Genomic DNA, 25562 nt, shown 5'->3' on the forward strand with positions numbered 1-25562 from the left:
TTTTGATATTATTGTATGAATTTTTAAACTTGCTTTAGAAACGACTGCAAAATAGTACTATTAAGAATATATATGGATAAAATTAATAAAACTTTTTAACATGAATTACGTTTTCAACCTGTCACTTTTTCTATTGCGGATCGCGATAGTAAGGTCTCGACCTCGTGACCAGAGAATTCCACAAAGGATCCATTGTATATGTAGGCCTGGTCCAAACTAAATTTGACGTTATTTGTCAACACCCTACTGTTGTTGTGATGCTGAAATTCAGAAAGGAGATGTCATTTAAGATATTGTCATTTGACTGGAATTCTAAATTACGAAGCCTGTCCAAAATATCTGTAGTAATATTGCCAAACATAACATTAATTATTTATCTTGTTCATATGCAGACATATTTTTTAATTCAAAAACATGGAGATTTATCAAAATTTCAAGAAAAAAAAATGCTTGATGATTGCAATATTTTAACTTATATATTCCATATACAAAAAAAGGAAAAAATAATATTCTTGTTATTATCTAAATGTCTTACGACCTGCTTATTCTGATTCTTCAATTGAGCGAACACCCTTAGGGCTTCCCCTCCCTTCTAGGAACTTATTGAACACATTCCATATTCCATAGATAATTGTCGTTGGCAAAATATTTAGGTCATTCAAATCAAGCTATGCATCTCATCACTGGAAACGTAATGAACTGCTGCTTTTAAGGCTTATTGCCCTCTATTTGGAAAATCCAAGCGAGCTATAGAATATCTAAACAAAATCTCCTTTATTTCTATATTTTTATTATTGCAAACGTTTCGATTTTCATAGCACAACGACAAGATTTGGAAAAGCTGCACCAAATATCTGAGAACAGATGAAATAAAATCTTAAATCTCGAATCTTAAAATCGAAGAAAAGCGTTAAAATTTTGATTAATTGTATGATTAATTGTAATGTAAAAATGCGTAAAATTTCGAAAAAAATTTTTTTGGTGAATACTTTTTATCCAAGAAATATCGACAAATCAAATTTCATAGCTCTTAAGTTCCAGCAGAATGCTGCATTCTTTGCGTTAATATCTGCGCATCATGCTTTTTTTTTTTTTTTTTTTAATATTTCAACCTGAAATCCTTATTTAAAAAAATTAAAAAATCGTGCGTCATCGTATTCGCCCAAATGGATTTTTACCATTTTTGAATCTAATAGGAAACGAGAAAGGAAAAATACGGAATAAAAGATTGCCTAAAATATTTTATTCTATAATACTAGGGGTGTTCGCACTCTGCTCGCTTTCTGTCGCCAATGCCGATGTTTTCCGATACTGCACTCGATGTTCGCCATTTCCAGTTAGCAAGTTTAAAAGTTTTTAAACTCCACTAGACATTCGTTCAAAGTTGGAGGCTTAATCTTTCCATGATGAGAACATACATTTTCTGACTGGCCTACTTCCGATTCAAAACTCAAAACCCCGCAATGAGAATATCCTTTGCTTATATCTAAATATTAGATAAATTTTTTACATTTTGCCGCCAACTTAGCAATTTAACGATCATCTTCTCTTTTCAAATTGCTAGATTCTCCCTCGGTCTTTCTTCGCATTTATTCTTCTTTTGATATCGCTGGAAGACCCATTCGGAACCGGAGGGTTTCAAGTTCGAGACCGATTCCACCGAAGAACCGTCGTGTAAGCGAGTCTGATGCACATTAAATCCGTCGGGGTCAAACGTCCTCCTGCTGGTGTGGTGTGAAAGTTTGGAGAAGGGAGTGCCAGATGAGGGATCGTCCTCGTCATCTGACCGGGTTCAAAATTACGAGGGCCGTCCCAAAATAGTCCTAATGTGGCTTTAAAATGGGACGTTACTATAACTAAACTAAACTAAATTAAACTAAACAAGACGTCCCATTACTATTTAGAAAAACAATGCAAGGTTAATACGTACATTGATTTAATATTCAGACTAGCCAAGAGACGAAAAATTTACGTTTTTCGAAAAAAGTAAACAAACCGAAACGATGTTTAATGTTGCTATGAATGGTGTATCTAGAAGTAGAATTAACAAATAATATTGTTTTAGACTCATTTGGAGTTAATTCAAGTTTTCCATTTCCTTTTCGTTACTATTTCACCATCAAATGCAACATAAATATTTACAGTGACGTAATAATAATTTTCATTAAATATTTCAAACAATAATGGCAAAATAAATCTCAAGTGTCATGGTTGAAGTGACTTGGCTATCTGAAAGTCACAAAGCGAATAAAGCGCAACGTTTACAAAGCATTTTTTTAAAAATAATAGATAGATAAATGATATATAGATGCTTTATTATAAGTACAAATCATCAAATTTGTTTTGTAAATAAATTTTATATTAAAATATGCACAAAATAATGATGTGTATATGTATAATGTATATATGTATATGCAGATGACAATTTAAACGCACAACGAGCTAAGCGAATGAAATTTAGTCTACGGTCTTCGCAACAAAAATTTAAATGCATGTTTCATTTTGGATCATATTGGTCAATGTAAAGAATGCACATTCTCCACTATACTTAAAACTAAATGAAAAAGTCGGAAAGAAAACACTCCCACCTATTCTTCTTTAAAGATACGTAGTGGATCCCAAAATTATATTATTAACTCGGTTCCATTTGCGGATTTACTGTATTATACGAAATATCGAATTTCGCAGAAGGTTTTATGACTGCTTAAAGATTCTTAACTGCATCATACGTGTTATTCCAACTTCCTGATCCGTTGGCAGTCGAATTTTCTTCTCTGGATGTGCAATTAACTCGTGAAAGATTAATAACCGCAGTCGAGATACTTTACGAAGACTTTTTTCCGTTCTCACCGATATGGAAATTCGAATGCTGACGAAAGAAAAAAAGAAAAGAAAAAAATGTCAGGAGTTCTGTGCGCTAATTACAGGGTACGCTTTTCTCACTTATCATACGTAAGGATAGGTAAAAACTGTGACGTGCCTCTTAATACATGTAATTTTCCTACCGGTCCGAATGCCAGATGAGGGGAGGAGGTAGATGTCTTTTTTTCCCCTCCTTTCTTTCTATGTCCAAAAGAGTTGCCAAGGTCATATTCGACGACACTTTGCATTCTGTGTTGTCATTTATATAATAAATAGAATTATTTTGCTAAAACTGATGCTGAATGCTCCTTTAAAAATCTGCTCTAATACGAAAAGCGAATGTTGTTTATTGTTTGACGTTCTGCTATGTTACAGCACAGATCGTATGACTTAAAGTTACAAAATTTGGCATGAATATACTTTGGATAATGGAAATGTAAACCTCAGAACGATTTCTATTTTTTTTTTAATTTAAATTTCAAATAATTAAAAATTAAGCATTTTGGGGGGAGGGGATGGCGATAAATATCGAATTTGGGGGGTGAGGAGGGCAAAAATATGTCTTATGATAATAAAAACTAATGTGAATCTGTGTGTTGGCACTCTGTGATAGATCATTTAAAGCTATCAAATTTGACACAAATATATATCGGAATATACGAATGTGCGCCTTTGAGAATATGTTTCGAAATTTTTAATTAGAAATTCAAATATTTGGAAAGCAAGCAAAATTTTGGCCTTTTTATGATTAAATAAATAAATGTTGCATAATTTTGGCAATTACGTGACCGAAAAAGAATAGACTTTTTGAGTAAATTTCAATTTATTTTACCACGGGGAGCATAATTTTTACACAGCAACTAAGACGCGATGCTTTTGTTCTCACCAGAAGACAAGAATCGAAAGTGCTAGAATTTTTCCCTTTAATGGGTTTATTATGAGATTCTGGTAAGGATTTCTTGAGCACGTGTCGACTTAGGCAAGGAAATTTTAGGTATCCTTGAAAAGGATGTGTAGGTGTTAAGGATTTTTATTCCTTCGCTCATGGCGTGGGAATGAACGAAGTCAGGAAATTTTAGAGCTCGTGTTAGAAATAATTACATAAAAAAGCGGAATTTGGATTAGGAAATATATATATATATATATATATATATATATATATATATATATATATATATATATATATATATATATATATATATATATATATATATATATATATATATATATATATATATATATAATTAAGTTGCCATTCAGTTTTTCCTTAATTTAAAAAAATTAAAAACATTTGTTTGCATAATTTGCAACAATATTTTTTATTGTTGTGATGAAGTTCAAATCATTTTCATTATTTATGAAACTATTTAATTGCGTGTTTCTCTTCCTTTGTTGAAATCTGAAGGTTGATGATTCTGCTTATTTTTTCCTAATCTTTGGTAATATTAAAATGAATTTTTCTTTCTTTCTTTCTTTCATTATAGCTTTTTTTTTAAAAAAATCTCTAAGGTATTAAGTGCTAATGTCTTTGGCAACCTGTTAATTCAGTGGTGATATTAGTTGTGATTGATTTTAATTAAATCTCTTGAGCATAGTTTGATTTTCCTAATTCCATTAACAAAGTACTTTTTAGCATCATATTGTGATAAACATTTAAAGCTGTGTTATTTTAATAGCTTTTCACCTATTCTGTTTGTTCTATTTCGAATGACATCATCATAGTGTCATTAAAAAATAACTATTAGAGTAATCTATTATCTAATTGCATATTGTCTTCCGCAATACTGCAACTTTATTATATTTCGCGTATTAACTGGTCATACTGTAAAAAAAAAACTTTCCTCCTTAGCTTTCAACATGAAAGAAATGTTTGAGATCATGAGATTAATATTTGATGAAATAATGAAAACGATTTCATGCCATCAAACAATAAATTATTGTTCAAAATCTTTCAAAAAACATTAAAATTGTTTTTCAAAATCTAGAAACGTAATTATTTAAATTTTCAAACGATTTAAAAAAATTTTGTGTGATAATATTTTCAGAAGTTATTGCTGAAATACGCTAAAAGAATGATGAATGAATCTTTAATGATTTAAATTCTTTAAAAAATCTCCCCGAGGTGTGTTATTCTTTTCTTTCTCTAGTATAATTGTGCCAAATTCCATTGCACTTTGTCAAACAATCTGGTCTGTAGAAAGCCAATGTTCATAGAAATTCACATTCTCCTTTTTTATGAGGAAATATATAATGAAACATATCCCGGAAATTGAATAATTATAGTTGTTATTTTTTTAAATTCTTTTTATTTGTATGTTTTAATCCAATTCGCATATTGCGTGCTCGTGAAATGAGTATAGAATCTTGGAATTAATTGGATTTTTGCATGAGAAATAAGTAAGATTGGTCTTGTTAACTAACGATTTGATATTAGATTACGTGGACGGTTACGTGATGTTGCTTGATTCCTTTAGGAACGCTCACATGTATAATGAGCAGATCAGGTGAAAGGCTATTGAAACAACAGGACCTATATACCTGTCTCTATTTAAAATTTAAATATACTTTGATATCATTTAAAATTAAACACAATCATTATATCTCATCGAACCAACTGATTGCCAAAAATGGTAAGTTTAAAACATGCTAATCATTATATTTCGAAGAATTGGAATTGTTTGTCCTGGTTTGTTCGTATTCTTCTTTACAAAGATGCTACCTGCCAAAAATGGTTATGCTTATACAATCAAACATTCTATCTCAAAATCTCTAAATCATTTCGCACTCCACCAAAGTTGGGGATAGCACACCAAAATCTAACGTAATTGTGACAAATCGGGCTATTTTTGTATGATGTTGAAAAGATGGATTTCCAACCCCTTTTAATATGTTGTCACTCCATTTTTATCGCGTCGTTTGGATTGGATACTCGATAAATACGTATGGAGAGGGAAAGCTTGAGAATGTGCGGAAGAGGATGGGATTTGTTGTCTGTTCTAATAAGGCGTTCATCTGAGGTGAGTAAACTAATTGTAAATGGCCAGCCGATAGCAACATCTGAAAAGTATCTTTTCCCTTGGCGACTTTTCTCAACTTTTTTATGCTAATTTATAATTTATATGGCTGAGTTTTTGGAGAATAACTTCAAATTGTTATACGAAAAAATTGGGTATTTTTACATCATCCTAGCGTTTTAAAAGTTTTCTTTTTAACGATGACATTTTGATAATCATATAATTTTTCCCCCTTAATTAGTATAGGAAAGTTTTATCCAGAAGTTTTCTAATCCTGAAGTTGGATTACCAGAAGTCTTTATTTTAAGATTGGCAAACCTGAAAAAATAAGTGTATTGTCGATTGTTTCTCGATTGAAAATGAAATAGTTTATAACTATTTTTAGGTTTCGGAAATTTTTGCTACTTTATTCACTTCCTATCGTTTGATAATCATTTCATTTTGAAACTATTTTAAGCCATCATTTGATGAACCTCTTATTTTTGAACCATGATCAAAGGGCGAGAATGATTCTAGAGCTGGCATTTCACACTTAAAACTTCACTTAGCGATCCACTAATTACGAAACCCCTGTCTTACCATTTGGTTACTACACTTAAATCCTCAAGTGTTCATAACTAGACATTTAAAAAAAAGCTTGACCTGAAGTATTTCAATGATGTTTCTGAATAATTATTTAAAACTTCTTTTCTTTTACCATCAATTAATTAATAAACCTTCGATGGCCTGATGGTAAGATCTCTGTCTCAATACCGGTTTATCTGGGGGTCGAGAGCTGATTTCACCTAAGATTCACTGTTGGATATGATGGCAGATATGATTCTCATCATATCTGCCATTGCTGGTATGATTCTCGTCATATCTGACATTGAGGAATTTGATGGTAGATTTGACTATGATGTGGTACAGAAATCGGAATATATAGTCCTCTGACGATCGTACGTATTTTTGAGGTCCGTTCCATAATAGACCTTCTGTAACTACGAAACGGAAGTTTAGTCTGATTAATTAGCGAAAGGGGTTTCATTTCATACTTACTCAATATAGCTCACTCATGTTTCGCTTCGTTATTTAGTGAACAGGTTCGAGTATGTATTTCAGAACTATTTCCTTTTACCAAATAGATCTAGAACTGTTCACAGATCTACTCTATTGATATCAAGATTACATACTGAATTTCATCTATTAACATGCTGCGATTTTGAGTTGTCGCATTCACACACTCAGAAATGACTGCTCAATGTAAAGTCAACCATTTAGCTGAGTTGCACTAAATTTTGGTACACATCTTCACTTGTTTGTGAAAAAACATATATCAAATTTCAGTCAGCTTTGAGTTTTTAACTATCTCTTTCACACGCATACAGATGGATACACTAAGAAATATCATCCAAAATTCGATAGAAATCCACAATTTTGGTATAAAGTCAATACCAAAAGTCAATCTTTTAACCCATTACGTTTTTCAATACCTCTAAAAATATATATTTCGAGTATAGATATCTTAAACCCGGAAATAAATTTTTAAAAATCTTTTAAAAATAGAATTTTCTGACGATTAGATGTTTTTATTGATATTTTGTATCCGAGAAAATAAAACAATCATTGGCAGATTTCCGATTAGGAAACTAGCTGCTTATGGCTAAAAGGAGTCATCGTCGTAAGCAGTTTGAATTTTAAAATGGTATTAGCCTGATAACCAAACAAATAAATTTGTAAAAAATACAAAAAAAAAAAAAAAAAAATTAAACTTTATGAGAATATTAACTTTTTGTCAAATATAATTCGTCAGATATTTATCTATTTCACTATTTTCACTTTGTTATTACAGCATTTATAAACGACAAACCTCTTTAAAATAATTCTGAGTACAAATCTGAATTCTATTCAATCATGAATTATATTAGATAAGTAAAAATAATATAATAATTACATAACATAATATTACAAAATTACTTAAATAGAAAATAAATCGAAAATATATAATTAACAGGTTGATTAAGCTAAAAATGGGTTGAAACATGAAACTTAATTAGCCAGTTTAATAAAAGATGAACCTTATATTCACTACTTAAGATGTAAAATACCTTAATCAGAAATTGAAAAAAATTAGTTGATTTATTATATTTATATATGCTTCCCTATTTTAATATCGGATTAAAAATGGAAATATTAAATAAGCTTAAAAAATTCACTTATATTTACCTCGAACTCCCTTATCAACAGGACATTTCAGAAAATGAAGCAGATGCACCGAAACAATAACTACTCAATTCGCGAATCAAGTTTTTTTCCTCTTCTCATCTAAGCATGCAGGAAGACGAAAACAACATTTTTTCTTTCCCTTCCTTGAATTTTATGGTTAATATTTCTGGAAAATGAAGTTCTAATAATAGGACGAGGTGTGCGATTAATGCACAGATTGGGAATGTAAATAGCACATCGTGCGACAAAAACATTCGCCTTGCTTTTTGTTTCTGTCTGGAATTCTTTCTGCCTAAAGGAAAGAATGCAGTCAACAAAATGAAATACGCAGGATATTTTTTGGTTTAATTGGCTGAAAGGATCTTGTTTGGAGATTTTTTTTATTATTACTGTTGTTATTATTAAAGCATTTTTGTTTTCTGGATATTTGTCTTAATTTTTTTCTTTTTGTCCCTTATTTTTCAGTCTTTAATTATTTGTGGTTTCCTGATAAATATACATGCAATTCTTGTTGCTGAGATGGTGAACATGGCAACATTAAATTTTCTCAGCAATAGAATTACTTTTCATTTATTATATATTTTTTTTTAAAACGTTGGGTTTATTTTCTGAAGCAGAATTCAGTGCAGCGAAGTTTTCAACATCCTATTAGGGTTCCTCCCACCCATAAAAACTTTTTATGTGTAAAATGGTTAATCTATGTATCATCATATAAAGACTATTTTCTAATACCTACTTCTGAGAAGTCACAAATTGACGTTTATAGGTTGTGTGTCGTCAATCTGTGACAGGAAGAAATGGCAATGTCTGTCAATAGCGTTGTTTGTGATAAAGAGCTTTCTGCGCAGAACGAACATTTTGATAGAAAGAATTCGACTTTGTTAATTTTTCTTCTTGTAAATATATCTTTTAAATAAATCCTTTTTCTTTCTTGCGCTCTTTTTATAGTATGTGTCGAGCAACAAAAAGAGATAAAATATGTTTGATCCTCAACAAACTAGGTATTTTCTGCAAATTGTATGACAGTCATGCAACATGCACCATGCAATTATCGTCAAAATATTCTACAGAGCTGGACTAAAATTGGTGCTTGGTTATTTTTGAGATTAAAGGTGCTCATGTAAGAAGAATTTTTCGAAATTTTTATTTTGATTTATTAATTAATGATTAATAAAACTGTCCTGCCTCAATAACTTTGGAATAATAAGAAAATGTTTTTTACATTATTTTAAAATTAAAAAGAATGATTTTGAAGTAATGCCAATTTTATTTCCGTATGATTTTTTTCCCTCTAATATTTAATGTCTTTTAAGTCTTTTTTTTAAAAAAAATTAATATATAATTTACAATGCTTCTTCGTCTTTATTAGTTGCTGCATTTATATCTGCGCGATACATGCATGAATACATTTTTAATAAATGTGTACCCTTGATCTTGTTATAATTAAAAGTGAGGGTTCATAATTGAAATGAATATAGATAAATCAAGCTTAAAACGGTATGATGCTGCAATGTTTTCAATAAGAAATTCGAACTTCCTTTAGTCCCTCCCCCACAAAATGCAAAATAGTTTTCAATTCATACAACATAGTTCATTTGTGACATGTGAATTGAATATATATATTTCTTTAGATTATGGTCTTAAAAAAAAAAGCGGAAGTATTTTTCGCTCGATTTTCTGTTTGGCGTTGACTTAAGAAACAGGCAGCCAAACGATTTTCCTTTTGAGGATTCATTTGAAAATTTATTACATAAACTCAAATATTGAATTAAATATCGCACTTCAAATTTCACCCTTTTTTTCTCAGTGCGTTTTTAGTTCTTACAATCGCATTTAAAGATGCAAAAACGTATCCAAGTTATCCCTCCAGAGACTTTGAATTGTGTGAAAAGTTGAGTCATTTTTATCACTCTTTTACTTTTAATAACATAATTCATGTTTGTAAAGAGGAAAATTTAAGATTCTTTCATATACACTACATGGAATTTCGCAAATAATACGCTATTACTGCTATTCATTTCAAGATCCCGTTGTCGCTTTTGGGCGACACAATAAGTTGAGCGCTTTTCCCAACTTCTTTGTTAAAGGCGGTTTTCTTATGGCTATTTTTTCCTAATGCTGATTTTCTGTTTTCTTTTTAATCGAACTATTTTATGCAATTCGAAACATTATGTTTCGATATGTTGCTTGGTAAAAAAATAAATATCTGTTCTACCCTTTTTATCTTACCCCAAGTTAAATGGGAAAAAATTTCCGGCGGATGCACAAATCGTAGATGTTTTCTATGTTTAAAAATACACGGACATTCTACAAATTTATTATTTTTCATAACAGAAATTTACATCGGCTGAACAACTAAAAGAAAAAGGGGGGGAAGGAGGGAAAAATGTCGCCCCCGGGTGGGCTCGAACCACCAACCTTTCGGTTAACAGCCGAACGCGCTAGCCGATTGCGCCACGGAGGCACATGTAGTCAGCGTTATCAGCTGCTCAATCATGTGCTTATACTTTACGATAGACGACGACGAATGATATCGAAAGCGCTGCGGATATAGTATAGCAATAAATTTCTAAGCAAGACTCTGACAATTAATAAATATTTTAAAATATCTATTGTTATCTGTTATTCAGAAGTTGTACTTAAAATGATTTTGTGAGAAAATCAATCAAATAAAAATATGAAGCCAGAAAAATGGGTGCAAAATTATTCATTTTAAGCATATTAAAAGAATTTTCCATTGAAAATGAGGATTAAGATATATCTTAAATTCTTTCGCTTCACATTAATATGTATAGGGTTAGATGATCAAATTGCCAAAATAGTTAAAAGCTGCACTTGGTTGGAGCCCCTTCGAAATCTTAGTTGTAACACTGATGATTTGAACTTTCTCTGATCAATCTAATTTTGTTCTTTCTTTTAATTTCTGAGAGATTTGCATTCAAATGTATTCGAATTAAAATTGGGAATTGTTTAATTTTCAGAACATTATTCTTAAGAAATTTAAATGCTTTACAAATCAGTAAGGTTACCTCCCCCCCCCACACACACACACTTTTTTTTTTTCTTCACAGCTGTTTGACTAAATGTTCTATAATTTTCTGTTTATCATATAGATTCATCATTATTTGCGAAACTGAGTGATTCTTGGCTGAGGCATTGTAATCTGATGGCAAAATGAATGACGAATAGGGCGTAAAACATCATATTTTGTTCTTGGCGCCACTTATCCTGGCATTATTTCTGGCTCGGGTGTCGCGGATAATCCTAAAATGCTTAAAAAGAGACACAAATTAACGCAAAAATCAAGGGGCGCAAACAATTCTTATTTATAGTAGAGGACCTACAAAGACTATTGAGACTTAAAAAAAACAGTAGATTTCAGTATTTATAACTATTTTTAAATTTTTTTTTTGACGGAAAAAAAATCGGTGAATCGTTTTTTTTTTTTTTTTGTTTGTTTGCTTTTGTTTGTTTGTGCGTGTGCATGTGTGTGTATTAAAATCCTAATTTTTTTTTTCATTCGTTATTATATCTTTTGAATACGAACATAGCGAATAATCGAGGGTTTACTGCATTTATTATTTTTATTTTACTAATTTGTTTAAACTTAGTTTTTACACATGAGGGGTTGAAACCAACTTCCTTGAAAATGACTGGAAATTAAATGTTTTGTTATTAATATTTGTTTGTTACAATGTTACTTAAATGCTTATATACAAGCTAAAATAAAATAAAAAAATGTCTAGTTTTGGACATTTAGAAGAGGAAGCAGAGTGGCCTAAACTAACATTGCTTAAGGACCCGTATTGTGCCCTGACTGTGTAGATAGAAAAAGATCATTAATTTTCTTAAATGGAATGATAATTTATTCTTCTTTCCTTTGCTAATTTTTGTTTAATTTTCTTATTATTATTTTTCCAGTGATTTTATTATGTACAATATCTTTAAAGCATTTTAAATCATCTTGATATATTTTGGAAATACATTTTCGTTACATTTATTTCCCCGTGATTTAATATTTTATTCTAACTCTGTATTATTTTATATTTTTGTGTTGTTATTTGCTTTTTCTTTTTGGAAATGTTTAAGTGCGTTAATGTGGATTTCATAGTATGTTTCCAATACTCACTAACTTTTTAAAATTGGAATATTTTTTAAGAGTCATTAATAATTTATTATTTGAAGCTTTTTTTTTTTTTTTTTTTTTTTGCTAGTCTGAAACAAAAGCTTTAGGAAACTTTTGCCTTCAATGATAGTTACACATCATAAATATCGACATTTATAATTTGTTTCTTATGAATATGTAACGTTCAGTTGATTAAGGTTTCTCTTCCAAATTTTAATTCGTTTTTAACAATATATTCACTGTATCAGTATCGTACAGAGGTAAAAGAATATAAAAATTGTCCATAGTAGAATATTATTTATATACCGATTGGTCATATTTTGCTTTAAAAAGAGAATGCAATTCACAAATATTTTATCATAACAACATCCATTATGACAGGTTCCAGGAGCATCTTTGCATTCCCGTCGCTACGCTGCTGATATCGTAACAAATTATAAGTTCACGTTAAATTGAAAGCCTCGAGTGACGACATCACAATTGAATGATTCAATTCGCTACACGAAATGTCTTGCAATGGTTAGGATCAGGGATATAGATGCCTCCTCCCATCCCTGCGGCAGCTTTAGGGGACATCATTAAGACGAAACATTGGTGTTTTTGTCATTTTTGAAAGAGGAGATATGATGACGGTGCGAAAAATAATACAAAAGATTTATCTCCACCAGGTGAGATTTACCGTTGCTAAACCATTGATGATAACTGTGAAAAAGGTGACGAAAATTCCCGGAGATCAATTACTTTTAGAAACACTTGATTCTATTCAATTGCATTTTAAAATGTTAGAATTGTCTTCAGGAGTGTTTAACTGCATGCAGTGATACACATCGTTAACTGAATTATGTTACCCATAGAGGGGTGCATTCATTAGATATTGCAAATCACATCGAGAAGATCACATTAGATATTGTAAATCACATTCGCGGCGTTCACGAAGGAAGAATTTTACACTTTTACATTGTATACTTTACTTATTGAAGTCCAACATATTTTGTTCTTGTCTAAAACCATATATAATAGAAAAATTAAAAATAAAATAAGTTATGAATGCATTCTTTCTCTCTTCCAATTCCTATACATTATCAAAACCATTTCCTCATGCTCTTCGGTTTCAACTCTTCTATACTCCCCTCCCTCCTATATCTAGAACTTCTTGACCTTGAAAACCTCTTTTTTTCTTCTTCTTTTTTTTTTTTCTAATGTTGCCTCGACCGTTTACTTGAGTACTTTAAAGCACGCTTCTCCGACATTAAGTCAGACGGTGTTTTCTTTTCTTTTTTCCCCTCGTACCTTTTTAATTCTTTTTCTTTTTTCTTGAAGAAGAAGCGGAGACTTATTTGTTTTAATTCCGCAGCTCATTCCGTTGGCTTTAACGATGTTGCGCAATTGGTTTCTGTGATTTAATTATTATTTAAATTGACCAGACATCCTTAACAAAAACTGTTAAATTTTGAGTGCTTGACTCGGGTTTATCCAAAATTTATATCAAACTCCCTTGGTTGTTCTGCATTTTTCAGAAAAATAATAATGTCATATTAAAGCAAATTGACTAGATTTAATCTTTGAAAAGTTAGATAAAACATTATTTTTTTATAATAATGGATACTTCGTCTTAGTCACGACCGAGGGACTAGTAGATTATTGATGCCTCAGACACTCGGCTTTGGGGAAGGAGGCTAAAAACCAAACAGCAATGCTTGTACGCCTCTTTTTTTAAAACAAATGTTACGAAATAATATCAATACTTGCGGCACCATTTACACTTATAAGTCCACTGATAATGAGTGAGTGCGAAAAAAATGATATTATGTCCCAAGATGCCTCTGATCCTATCCTACTTTTATTAAGTATGTTTATGTGATCAGACATCCTTAATAAATTCTCTCAGATCTTACCATAATTATATTATTCGGTCTGATTTAACCGGTATCATATGTGTAAAAGTGTAATTTTGTAGTCGATGTAATTAATATTCACTTCCTCAATTGCTAGAATTTTGAAATATTGTACACTAAAGTTTTCTTGATGACATTACCCTATTTTAATAATTTCGAAACTTAATTATGAATTGGTCGATTGATTTAATTAAAATTTGATTCTGAAGCAAAAACGTCACTTTGTGGCGATTATAAAGAAAAAAATATGTGCTAGGTTTCCGTAATATATTTTTAATAATAATTTATTAAATACTAAAAATCAGACAAATAATTAAAATATATATTTAAAAAATTTACTTTTTATCAAAAAGGATACCATTCTCCAATCATCTTGTAAACTGGCACTTTTTGAAACCGCTTAAATATATAATCATTCTACTAATGTAATATGTTGAGAAAGTGTTAGAATTGTCTAATCCAGTTATTGAGAAATATTTCCTAAATAAACATTTATTTCCGAGCAGGCTTTTTCCTTAAACATAGTCTAGACACATTTTTAAAATATTGCATTAACTATATTTAATCGTCATGTGTTTTCTTAACATATTTTTATTACGGTATGCACTGACGTTTTGTAGTCTTATTTTCTATGTTTTATCATCTTCTGAACTTAATTTATCTAATAATAATGTCTATTCACTGTTTACCAACTTTGTCCATGTTTCTTAAATTGGTTAATATGGAACTTTATTAATATATCTGATTTCCTATATACAAAAAAAAAAAAAAAAAACTTTTGGCAAGCTGGAAAACAAATGTAGATTCCCTTTTATGGAAGTTACTGTTTTCAAATTCCTCCCAATTCTTAGACAAAAACCAATGGGAATGGTTTTCCCGAAACATTCTCGCATACCTCCAATGAATTTCTCCCCTTTTTCCCGCATAAAATGGTGGACCTTGAGTCAAGTCGCGAATACCTTGCATGGCGATAGTTATAAAATTTAGATCTTGGCATGAATCTAGCATTTGCACTAAATCTATCCTGAAAATATGAGTTTTGGACACCATTTAGTCGACCGATTGATACCAAAATTTGGCAAGCAATTAAAGTTGCAGAACTCATGACAACCTAATCTTTGGAAAGTGTGTTGGGCAGATAAAAAAGCATTTTAGTTCTTAAATGGACAAGATCAGTGAAGCAGAACTGAAATAGGTAAAAATGATACGAGGCAAGAAATACCAGTGATTGGCCAATTTGCAGCTTATATTTCTGAATCCTGGAATTTTTATACATCGATTTTTTTTTCCCCAGGAGTTTTCATATTCGATAAATAAAGGTTTGACTGCCGAAATAATGATTATTCGATTCTTGAGTGACGCGCCAGCAACATAAATTAAGAGCTTTCTGAATTTCCCTTGAGGTACCGATTTAAAAGAAGGAAGGGACTTCCAGACATGATCCAAAAAGTAACTTTAAAAAATCAAACACTGAAATAGTTAATTGCGAACATCGTTAAAGAATGGAGATCGCATAAATAAAATATCTTTCAAATTACAATTATTTTTCCTTTTAACTGATGTATCTATATCGATCATATTAATATCCGATTTTATGTAGCATTTTTCAGCATGTTACAAGTTAAACGTCCTTTATAATATTAAATATTTATATTAAAAAAAGGGCAAAGAAGTGATGATAAAAGAATATTGAAGAATTGAATTGAATATTGAAGAAAAGAATTTGAATTCAGGATATTGCTTCAACCTCGGACGATATCAAAAGTTTACTGGGAAATCCGGTCTCTTTAAATTTAAAGCAAAGTAATTCATTTACTGTTTTTTTATATAAAATGAGCTGCTTAAAAATTAATTATTTTCTATCATTAGTTATTTACTTTTTAAAGTTACTCCAGAGTTACTTAATTTTTTTTAACTCCAGGACATTAATTCAATCACGAAAAACATTTCCTATCCTGAACAAAATAGTCAAATTCCAGACTGGTCAAAATCCTGGGCACTGATCACATTACCGTTATGAAGAATTGCTCAAAATATATTTGCATGCGTTAAAACATTCTCCGGCTAATTTTTTTGCTCTGTGTCTGATACAGGCGAGAGTAGGGAATGCCATCCTTCTCAGAATGATTAAGAATTTTCAAGGCCAAGGCGTCACGACCTCCCTTTGCAAACCCTCATTTTCAGCTTTGGCCAGCGTTGTTGACTTGGTCGCACAGGGATGAGCAGGGGAGGAGAATAAAAAAACTAAAAACGCACGATCGCCACATTCCTCCGCGGGCGTCCTTGAGCTCTTCAACCTCCCTCCCCCCACCTCCACCTAAGAAATACACACACTTGCCTCCCTCGCATGAGTTTCTTCTGGGAGGTGGAAGATCCCGCTCGTACAGAAAGTATCCAGTCGTCCCTCGGCATTCTGCAACAGGTGGGAATAAACCTCGCAATTCCAATAAGATAGAAAATATGTCTATCCTTGTTCACCATCACTTAAAAATTTTACTTTTGCATATGTAAAAAAGGAAAAATTTGTGTGTGCTAAAGAAATGCGATCCTGATATTTGGATAAGTTTCTGCGCTTTAGACAGAAAAAACATCATTTTGAGAATTAGAGCCTATGTATATGAACACAACAACAAACGAATATGTCGAAATTCAGAATGTGGTTTTTATACCAAAATTGTAGATTTGTGACAAATTTTGGATAAAATCTGCCCATGTACCCATTTTTCAGGAGATCAGTAGAGCAGATCATTTGGACGACTGAAATTTAATATGTAACCTTTGCAACCAAATTGTAGAACATCCTCGAATTTCGAACCCGTTGAGACTTCTGAAATTAGTGCTGGTACAAACTGTATATTTGATTCTTTCTTTTTCTGATTAAATTAATTCCAAAACAGTATCAAAAAAAAAATCATGCAGTAGAAGTGTAAAGAGTAAGTCGATGGAAGAATGTTCTCGATATTTTACTCTCCCGACCTCAAATGTCGATCTTTTTTTATTATAGTTGTTCAGGTTCAATAACAACAAAAAAAAGTATTGGAAAGTAAATTCAAGATCATATATATATATAGTTCAGATTTTTTAAAGCAACATTTTTCAAATGCAAATTTGGAGTTGTAGATAAAATTTTGACTAAATTCTTATCAACTGTGTTAACATGTACAATTCCTTACTTGCCTCAACATATATATATAAGTGCGCAAGTAGAAAGCAGATATGCAAAAATGCCTCTTTAAAAAGTTTTAAATGTTAGGCTTATAGAATTTACTGTGTAAATACATAAGAGTTCGAAATTAACCTGCTGTAGCTGATTAATAATTATAGTAGATCCAAACTGTTTAGAAAATAAGTACAATTTCTGACTGCCATAGGCACATGATCTTTTCGGTAAGTCCCCTAAACTGCTGGTAGTAGTTGAGTGGTAATTGCGCACTTAACATTAAGGATTTATCCGATTTTCTTACAAACAACGAATTTTTCATTCCTTATTGCAATAAATCTACTTATAGTTATTGTTATATTCGAAATTATGTACCGTTTCAGTGGCTTCTGCAAATGTGTATTCAGCTTTTATTTTTACTCCTATTCAAGCGTAAGTGAAAGTTTCAACATTTGTTAATAAAGTTGATTTGTTGTAGCATTGTTATTCTGTGCTTGACACTGTCACATTATTGAATAATATTATATAGTTTTAACGTTGCATATCAATAACCATTTGCGGCGCTTCAAAAGTACTTATACATTTATTTACAAACGTTGCATCTATTCCGTGCATCGATGAATGGTTGACTGTTATCTTTTAAGATATTATTTGAAGCCCTTTTTTCTTTTTACAGTGAGTTTTTGTTGCACACTCTTGTATATCGATCTCAAAATTTGCTTTTATGGTAGGGAGATTTTCAGGAGTAGTGATGATTACCTTCCAGTTAGAGAAATAATTGTTATTATTTGCTGAAGTCTATTTTAAACTCCTGCAGAAGGATGCGATCATTCATTTTATTCGTAAAATTCGTTCTGGTGGATTCGGTCAGCACCACCATTCATCGTTTCATCTTCATTATCTCGAGATGTCAGGAAGACGGATGGTCTGCTGGAAACCGTTTATTAAACATCGCATCAGTTTCAGAAATAAATAATCTGTTAAGAAATTTCAACTAAAATGCATCACTTTTTGCTGTGCGATATCCATTTTTAAAAGAATCATTGTTTTAAACGCTATCTTTGATTCGTAAGAAAACAGTGTCAAATTACTATGTGTTTCATTACCACTTACTTCAAGCAATAAATAAATAAAAAGATATAAAAAAATAAATACTATGTATAATTTAATACTATATAATGACAATTTCATAACAGAAAGTTTCAAACAACCATCCTGTTTTTGAAAGACGTTAAACATGATTTAGAGATCCGTGGAATTAAATAACTTTCGTTTTAAATATAGAGTTTCATGATAATTGATAGTATTGTTGCAGCATTGATTACTGGTGTTTAAAATTATATTTGTTGTCACTGAATAATTAAACAACACAAATATCTAAATATAATTTTATAATGGATTAAGGTCAAATTTTTCATAAAGGGAATTAAAGTCAAACAACAGATAAACAAATTTTCAATTTTGATGTTTTAATTGTAAACTAATTTTTTATAGATATTTTTTTTCAGCAGTATATCGACGTTTAATTGAATTAATAGGCGTTTTTAAGTCTGAAGACTGAAATGCCTTTTCCCTCCACTGTCAATACCCCCGGGGGAGGGGCACCTCGAAATGAGGAGGAGATGCTTCCGGAATGGTGGTTGGATCTCGCCACCCTGGAGGGTACACAAATAGGTGGGGGATCTGACTCCTCCCATCGATGACGGGACCTACTTCCTTCGGGGAGAGTTGTACCGTGGCCGGTGATGGCCCTTAGGACTCAATCACAGTTCCCACCAGTGTTGCTGTTGTGGCGGTCCGGTCATTCAGTTTTATGGTTTAAATCCGTATGCCTTCGTGGCGGGTCGGAGAGTCAGATGGATGATTTCCTTCCACTGTCACATTATTCTATTTATTTTTAAAATAGAATTAAAATTGAAAACTCTATATTATTTTGGAATATAGCTAAGGATTCTATTTATATTCTATTCTATGCCATCGTTTTTAATTGAATCGTTTTAATCTGTTTAAATTACAATACTTGTCTAGACATTCTAAAGAAAAAAAATTCCAATAGTATTAATTCATGTATCATTAAATGATGTTATATGGATTTAACTTTGAATCATAGTAACGGAAAAAGGAATAACTCTTCTCCTTGATTATATTCCTTAGGCAACTATCGTCTTGTTTTGAAAATGCATCAGCGATTTTTGGAACATATATCATAATTTGAAATATAGTGAGAAGGATATCTGAATCGGCATCTTTCTCTCTCTTAACTTATGATATGTATTTAAGTGGAAATGAAATGGAATACATTCACTTTTATTACTGAATATTTATTTCCAGCGTTTTTTGGCGTCCCTTTTCGCAGCTATATTATTCTCTTTTTTATATTTTTGATTCTGAACTTGTGTAGCAAATTTCACCTAACCCTTTATGCTTCGTAGTTATCACATTCATTTGTACTTGGACAGTTAGACAGACTTCCAATCTAAATGGATTTCGTCCAAAATATCTTAGAAATCTACAAATTGGGCATAAAATTTATGCCCCAAATTTTACTCTTCTACCTCAAAGCATTTTTGTGTTATCGTGTTCAGATAGAGCGACATACAATAATAATTACGAAATTCACTCCTCCCCCCCCATATTTAGGGTTTATAAAACGTAAAGATTAGTCATAATTTCGGGTTCGAATTTTCTGGCAATTACTTTATTTTCTCCTCGTATACTTTGTATTTGACAAAATAATAATTTTAATTTATAGAATACTTTTTTAAAAGATCAAGAATACAGAGCTCTAGACCTCTCTGAGTCTAAAAAACACATTTTTGAAAATATGTCTGATTTTCTGTCACGATAATGCAAAAACACCTTGAACCATATGGATAAATAAGCTAGATGGATTTTGTGCATGGTTTGGATATCAAATTTGAAGAATTTGATAAAATTTTCATTGAAATTCATTCTGAGGGAGTTAGTCTGTCTGAATGTCCAAACACAAGGGAGCAGAATATCTATAAAACTTCAGGAGCTAAATGAATAAAATTTGGTATACTGATTTAGCATCGAAATTGTAGATCTGCATCAACTCCTGAATCAAATTCGTTAAACATTGGCCATCTGTACTTTCGCATGCACATAAACGCAATAAATTTAAAACTCAATGACTTAGAATGAAATGTAACATACAGTTTTAGTATCTAAAGTTTAGACATTTATCATATTTTGAATAAAATCTGTTAAATGATTGACTGTTTATTGGTGTGTATTTTTCTAGGCATGTAAACACGATAATTCGAAAACGCAATAGTTTAAATAAAGAAAATTTGGTATGTGATTATTTTATGAATTAAGTTTAGTTGGTATTATAAAAATTGCAATTGCGCCTCAAATTTTGATTTCAATTAGTTTAATAATCCAAAATTCAAAGAAACGCAAAACACTCAGATGCGAGTTTCTGAAAATAAAATTCTTAGCATCTCTGGTATTATGGCGTTGCCCACGTTCCACAATTTTTATGCTTGAAAGAGGTGAAAAACACCTTTATTAGTCATTATGAAAAAAGTTTTCGGGAATACCACTTCTACTGGTTATAATCTTAAATCTGTTGCATAAAAATAAAAGTTAACAATTTTAAAGTTTTACTTATATTTATTTACCAAAAAATGTTCAAAGTAAACTTAAAAATCCCTATCAATAAATAAATAAAATTGATTGAAAGTTCATTCATTACAAGTGACTAATTAAATATATTAGTTAAAACGATGAATTAATTATATAAAAGTAAATACATAAGGACATTTTGTCGCTGTGTTAATTTGCGAACATATTTGAAATTTGATATTTATAACGGGGAAATCGGGAGACATTATACGATCAGCAGGCCATTTATTCTCTCGTAATTATCTCTATTAATAATAAAAACGAGTATGTGTGTATGGGGGGGGAGCGTATGCAGGACAGACTTTAGACCTAGAACTACTAAACTTGGTACTTATTATCTTTGGGAATGTGCACCTGGGAAGAACGATTTTTTAATATAACAGTTTTAATTAATTAAAAATCGGTGTTTATCTGTGATAATTCCCTGAAATATTACACAAGCAAAATGATTTCCACATAATGCTAAATGCAAGAATTTTTCTTTTCAATGATACCAATCTTTCTATATATATATATATATATATATATATATATATATATATATATATATATATATATATATATATATATATATATATATATATATATATATATATATATATATATATATATATATATATATATATATATATATGCGGCATATTTTTCACGCTGAATTTATTTCAGCCTGAGATATGCTTTTAATGAAACTTTTTAAATGTTGTAGCACTTATAAATAAAGTTAAATAAGCAATGACGAGCATTTTTGAAACTATGTTCATTTTCAAAGATCACTGCAATTTTCTGTAATGTAATTAAATTTACAAATATATATATATTATCATTTTTATCACTTGAAATTTACGTTCTTATAGTAATAAAATGAATTTTATGATGAATCAGAGAAATTTGTATTGAATAATCTCCAGAACTATTGCATAATGTTTTTTTAATTCTGTTGTTCTCTTAATATTTCAGTGGTGAGCAATTCTATTTTCTCTCTCAGATTTTTAAAAATACATATTTGGTTTCAACAAAACAGTTTTTGTTTTAGTGGAATTTAATCGCTTCCATTTCAGTTCAAGTTGATGATAGAAAATTAGAGAAATGCACTGTACAATGAATAGATTGATGCATGGCTTCTAAAACAGTTATACGACTATCAAAATTGAAGCTTAAAATACTTTGCTAAAGTAACCATTAATACTAAGTTACAGAAATATTATATTGAAAATTGTAGCGGCTGATAATCCTGGCGAACCAGCTGGTTGCCAAAGGTGGCTAACTTTCAATTAAAATGTTCAATTTTATTGATAAATAATTTATGTAGAAAATGATGATTGTAAAAGGGATGTACATCATCTTAATGGGAAATTAAATACCAAAGGTAAACTAATCAGTGTTTAGTAAACATTAAATCACATTATTTATTATCATGACTCTACAAACACTGCCGCATTCTTAAAATTTGGAATTGCGTAGTTTCGTCAAATATATATAAGCAAAAATAATGCAGAAGATTTTTTTGAATCTGAAATATCTTTTTAAAATTTTCAAACAATTACATACAAGTAATTAATACCTTATTGATCGTTTTTTTTCTAATTATAATTTAAGCTTGGAATCGTTTTTCCTTCAACTTTCAAGAAGTGGGAAAAGTTGAATCCTATTTCATAATTGAATCATTTTTAAACTGTAAATTGCAATCGTAAATGAGGATGCTTAAAAAATTTGGTGATCACGAAGTTCCTTTTTATTCACATTTTTCGATATTTCTGAGGAAAATTAATTAAATAAATCAGTTTGACTTGAAAGTGTCGTTAAAATTTGTTTAATAAATGTTTTTAGTTAATATTTGTTTCAGTAACGATTAAGTGAATCGCCACTTTCCATTATTATTTTTGAACTTTGGAATCACGTATAAGTTTATCTAACGAAAATAAGACAAAAAAAAATCATAACTAGAGCGACAAAAGATCAAAAAGTTTTCAAATTCTCATTTCCTTTTTTAAAACGTATACTTGAGAATCGAAGTCTGTTTAAAGTGATCTCCAGACCTGCATGTTTAATGTGAAATGATTTTCCTGAAAGTGGAAAAAGTAAATTGCAAACCAAAGAATTTCAGAAAGTGGTCCACCGCTGTGAAAAATTGCACGCAACTCTCCGAGAGTGGAGCTTTCTATTTTGAGGGAGTAATAGTTGGTTGAGTAACTTTTCTCCCTATGGTCAACTGTCATTGAAAGGGTCGGTCAATAGTTGGACATCCCGCCAGGCGTCGCTGGGACTGCTGTCCCTCACCCTTCGCCCGCTCTTTTAATAAGCAAGCCCAAAGGGCCTTTCAGCCTTTTTATTTATTTCTTTTTTGCAATAGCTCGTACGATTTCTAGGCAGGACTCGTCATTCAAGAATGCAGAGTGGCCGTTTGAGATGCGATGTGCGACTCTTTTTCCACGGACCCCTAACGAGGCAGGTGTACGAAAAGAAACAGTCGTGTTTTGCAACAGGTGGCAGAAAATTAATGATATTAAGGGGTTTTTTTGAACACATCAACTCAGATACAACAGAGAAACACTTCCGGTGGTTTTGCTTTTTATTTATTAGTTAATATTTTCAATAATTTTGCTTTGTTAACATTTGTTTTTCAGTTCAATACGCCAAAAATTTACATTGGTTTACAAGTAGGGGATAGATTGTTTCCAATTAACTGATGATGGAATTTATTCATACTTTTATACGCTAAAAATGGGGCTGATTTAAATATAGAAAACCACTCCACAGTTTGTAGAAAGAAGAATGATGTGGTATCACAGAGTAGCGTACAACGTACAATTAAGTATTATTCAAAGTTATGTTAATTAACCAAATTAAAATTCATTAAAGTGTAAATATTTAAAACATTTTGTTCGCTCCCTATGTAATTCTATTGAATGAACCCGCTGATATTTATTACCGTTATTATGACATAGACTGAACTGTTGCATTTATTTAAATGCAAATAGAACGTCTTTTGATCTGAATGTTGGATTCATAGAAGCAATGGATACATTTGCTGAAATAGCTTGAAGTAAAAACATGTATCAAATGAAAATGCAAATGAATACTGAATTATAAGATCCTTGTCCATGCTACAAGTAGTGATGCTATAAATAATCATTCCACTGAATTCTTAAATGACAATTTTTAACGGATAAGTTATTGCATTTACTACAATTTCATAATGTAGCTTCAAGGAAAAGGATACTACCATTTACTATGTTATCTTACATTTGTTAATTAATCTATTTATTACTTAGTCACTGGTAACTAATTGACAGCCCGTGGAAAGCTATTAAAGATAAAATCAATTTTTGATAGCATGTTACATAATTCTACGCATCTTAAAGTATAAAAAGAACGTGTTATTAAACAACATTAATTTAAAGTATAGCCTTTTTCTTCAGAATATTTTTAACTAAGGATTAAAACTAATTTCGTTTCAAATGTCAAGATTTCGTGCCATGCTAACTGAGTGAGAGCAATGCTATATCCCCATTAGTGGCGTAGCAAAAGTAAGCGGCGAGACATAGCGTTTTTTTTTCATCCCCTCAACATATTTTTTTTTTTTTTTCAAATCTATTACGAACTACAGTGGCTCCCAAAATTGAGTATACACTATACTCTTTCTCTTTAATTTTATTCTTTTTGATCTTAACATTCCTATTTATGGCTAATATTCATAAGAACGACAAAATATACATTAACAAAAGTATTAAGCTAAAAAAAAAATGGAGGAACCAATAATATTTTTATTACAGTAACTTTTATGTCAAAGTTACAAATTCCAAAGTCACAAAATTGAGTATGCACCTTATAAAATATGCGACTTGAGTACCACTATTTATTTTCAAATGAATAAGCAAAATAGTTTTGTTACTTTAATTGACAATCATTGATTTCCAATCGAAAACAAACGTTTTGGTTATCATAATGAGCTCCAGAAACGAAACAAATATTGAAATTCGGAAACTTGTCATTCGATTGTCTGAAGATGGTAAATCTCTACGAGAAATTGCAAGGAAAATTCAACGGCGTCAAGGATGCGTTGAAAAAATTATCCAGAAGTATAAAATGTGTAGACAAATTGCTAATAAACCTGGAAGAGGAAGAAAAGAAATCCTCAGTGCCACGACCAAGAGAAGAGTTATTCGAGTGGTAGCAAACAATCCTAAAATGAGTGCTACAAAAATTGCTACATCTACTTCAAGAACAATTGGAAAGTGTGTTTCTGCAGAAACAATTTGAAGAGTAATCCGAAAAGCAAATTATAAATTATAACCAGAACAAAACATTCATTTCCAAAGTAAATCGAGAGAAAAGAATTTCATTTGCTAAAATTCATATCTCAAAGCTTCCTAACTTCTGGAATCAAGTAATATTCAGTGATGAAAGTAAGTTCAATGTTTTTGGTATGATGATCGATGTTATGTTTGGAGAAAGCACAATTCTGAACTTCTTCCTAAAAACACCAAAGCACCTAAAAACACCTTCTGTCAAGCATGGAGGTGGTTCACTTCTTGTATGGGGCTGTATGTCTGCAAAAGGAGTGGGAAATTTAGTTTTCATTCATGGAATCATGGACGAAATTAAATATTCGGATATATTGAAGAGCAATTTAAATCAAAGTACCCAGA

At 30.8% G+C, this 25562-nt stretch overlaps 1 protein-coding gene and 1 non-coding gene across 3 annotated transcripts in view; one reads left to right on the forward strand and one right to left on the reverse strand.

Annotated features, from left to right (window-relative positions):
- The window catches only part of LOC129969043 (ankyrin repeat and BTB/POZ domain-containing protein 2-like), a 136226-nt gene that overhangs the window by 25426 nt on the left and 85238 nt on the right, over window positions 1-25562 (forward strand). The window lies entirely within an intron of this gene.
- On the reverse strand, window positions 10472-10545 carry Trnan-guu (transfer RNA asparagine (anticodon GUU)). The gene has a single exon. It is a non-coding gene; the product is annotated as a tRNA-Asn (tRNA).

This window comes from Argiope bruennichi, chromosome 5 (genome assembly GCF_947563725.1).
Source record: "Argiope bruennichi chromosome 5, qqArgBrue1.1, whole genome shotgun sequence".
Taxonomy (NCBI): domain Eukaryota; kingdom Metazoa; phylum Arthropoda; class Arachnida; order Araneae; family Araneidae; genus Argiope; species Argiope bruennichi.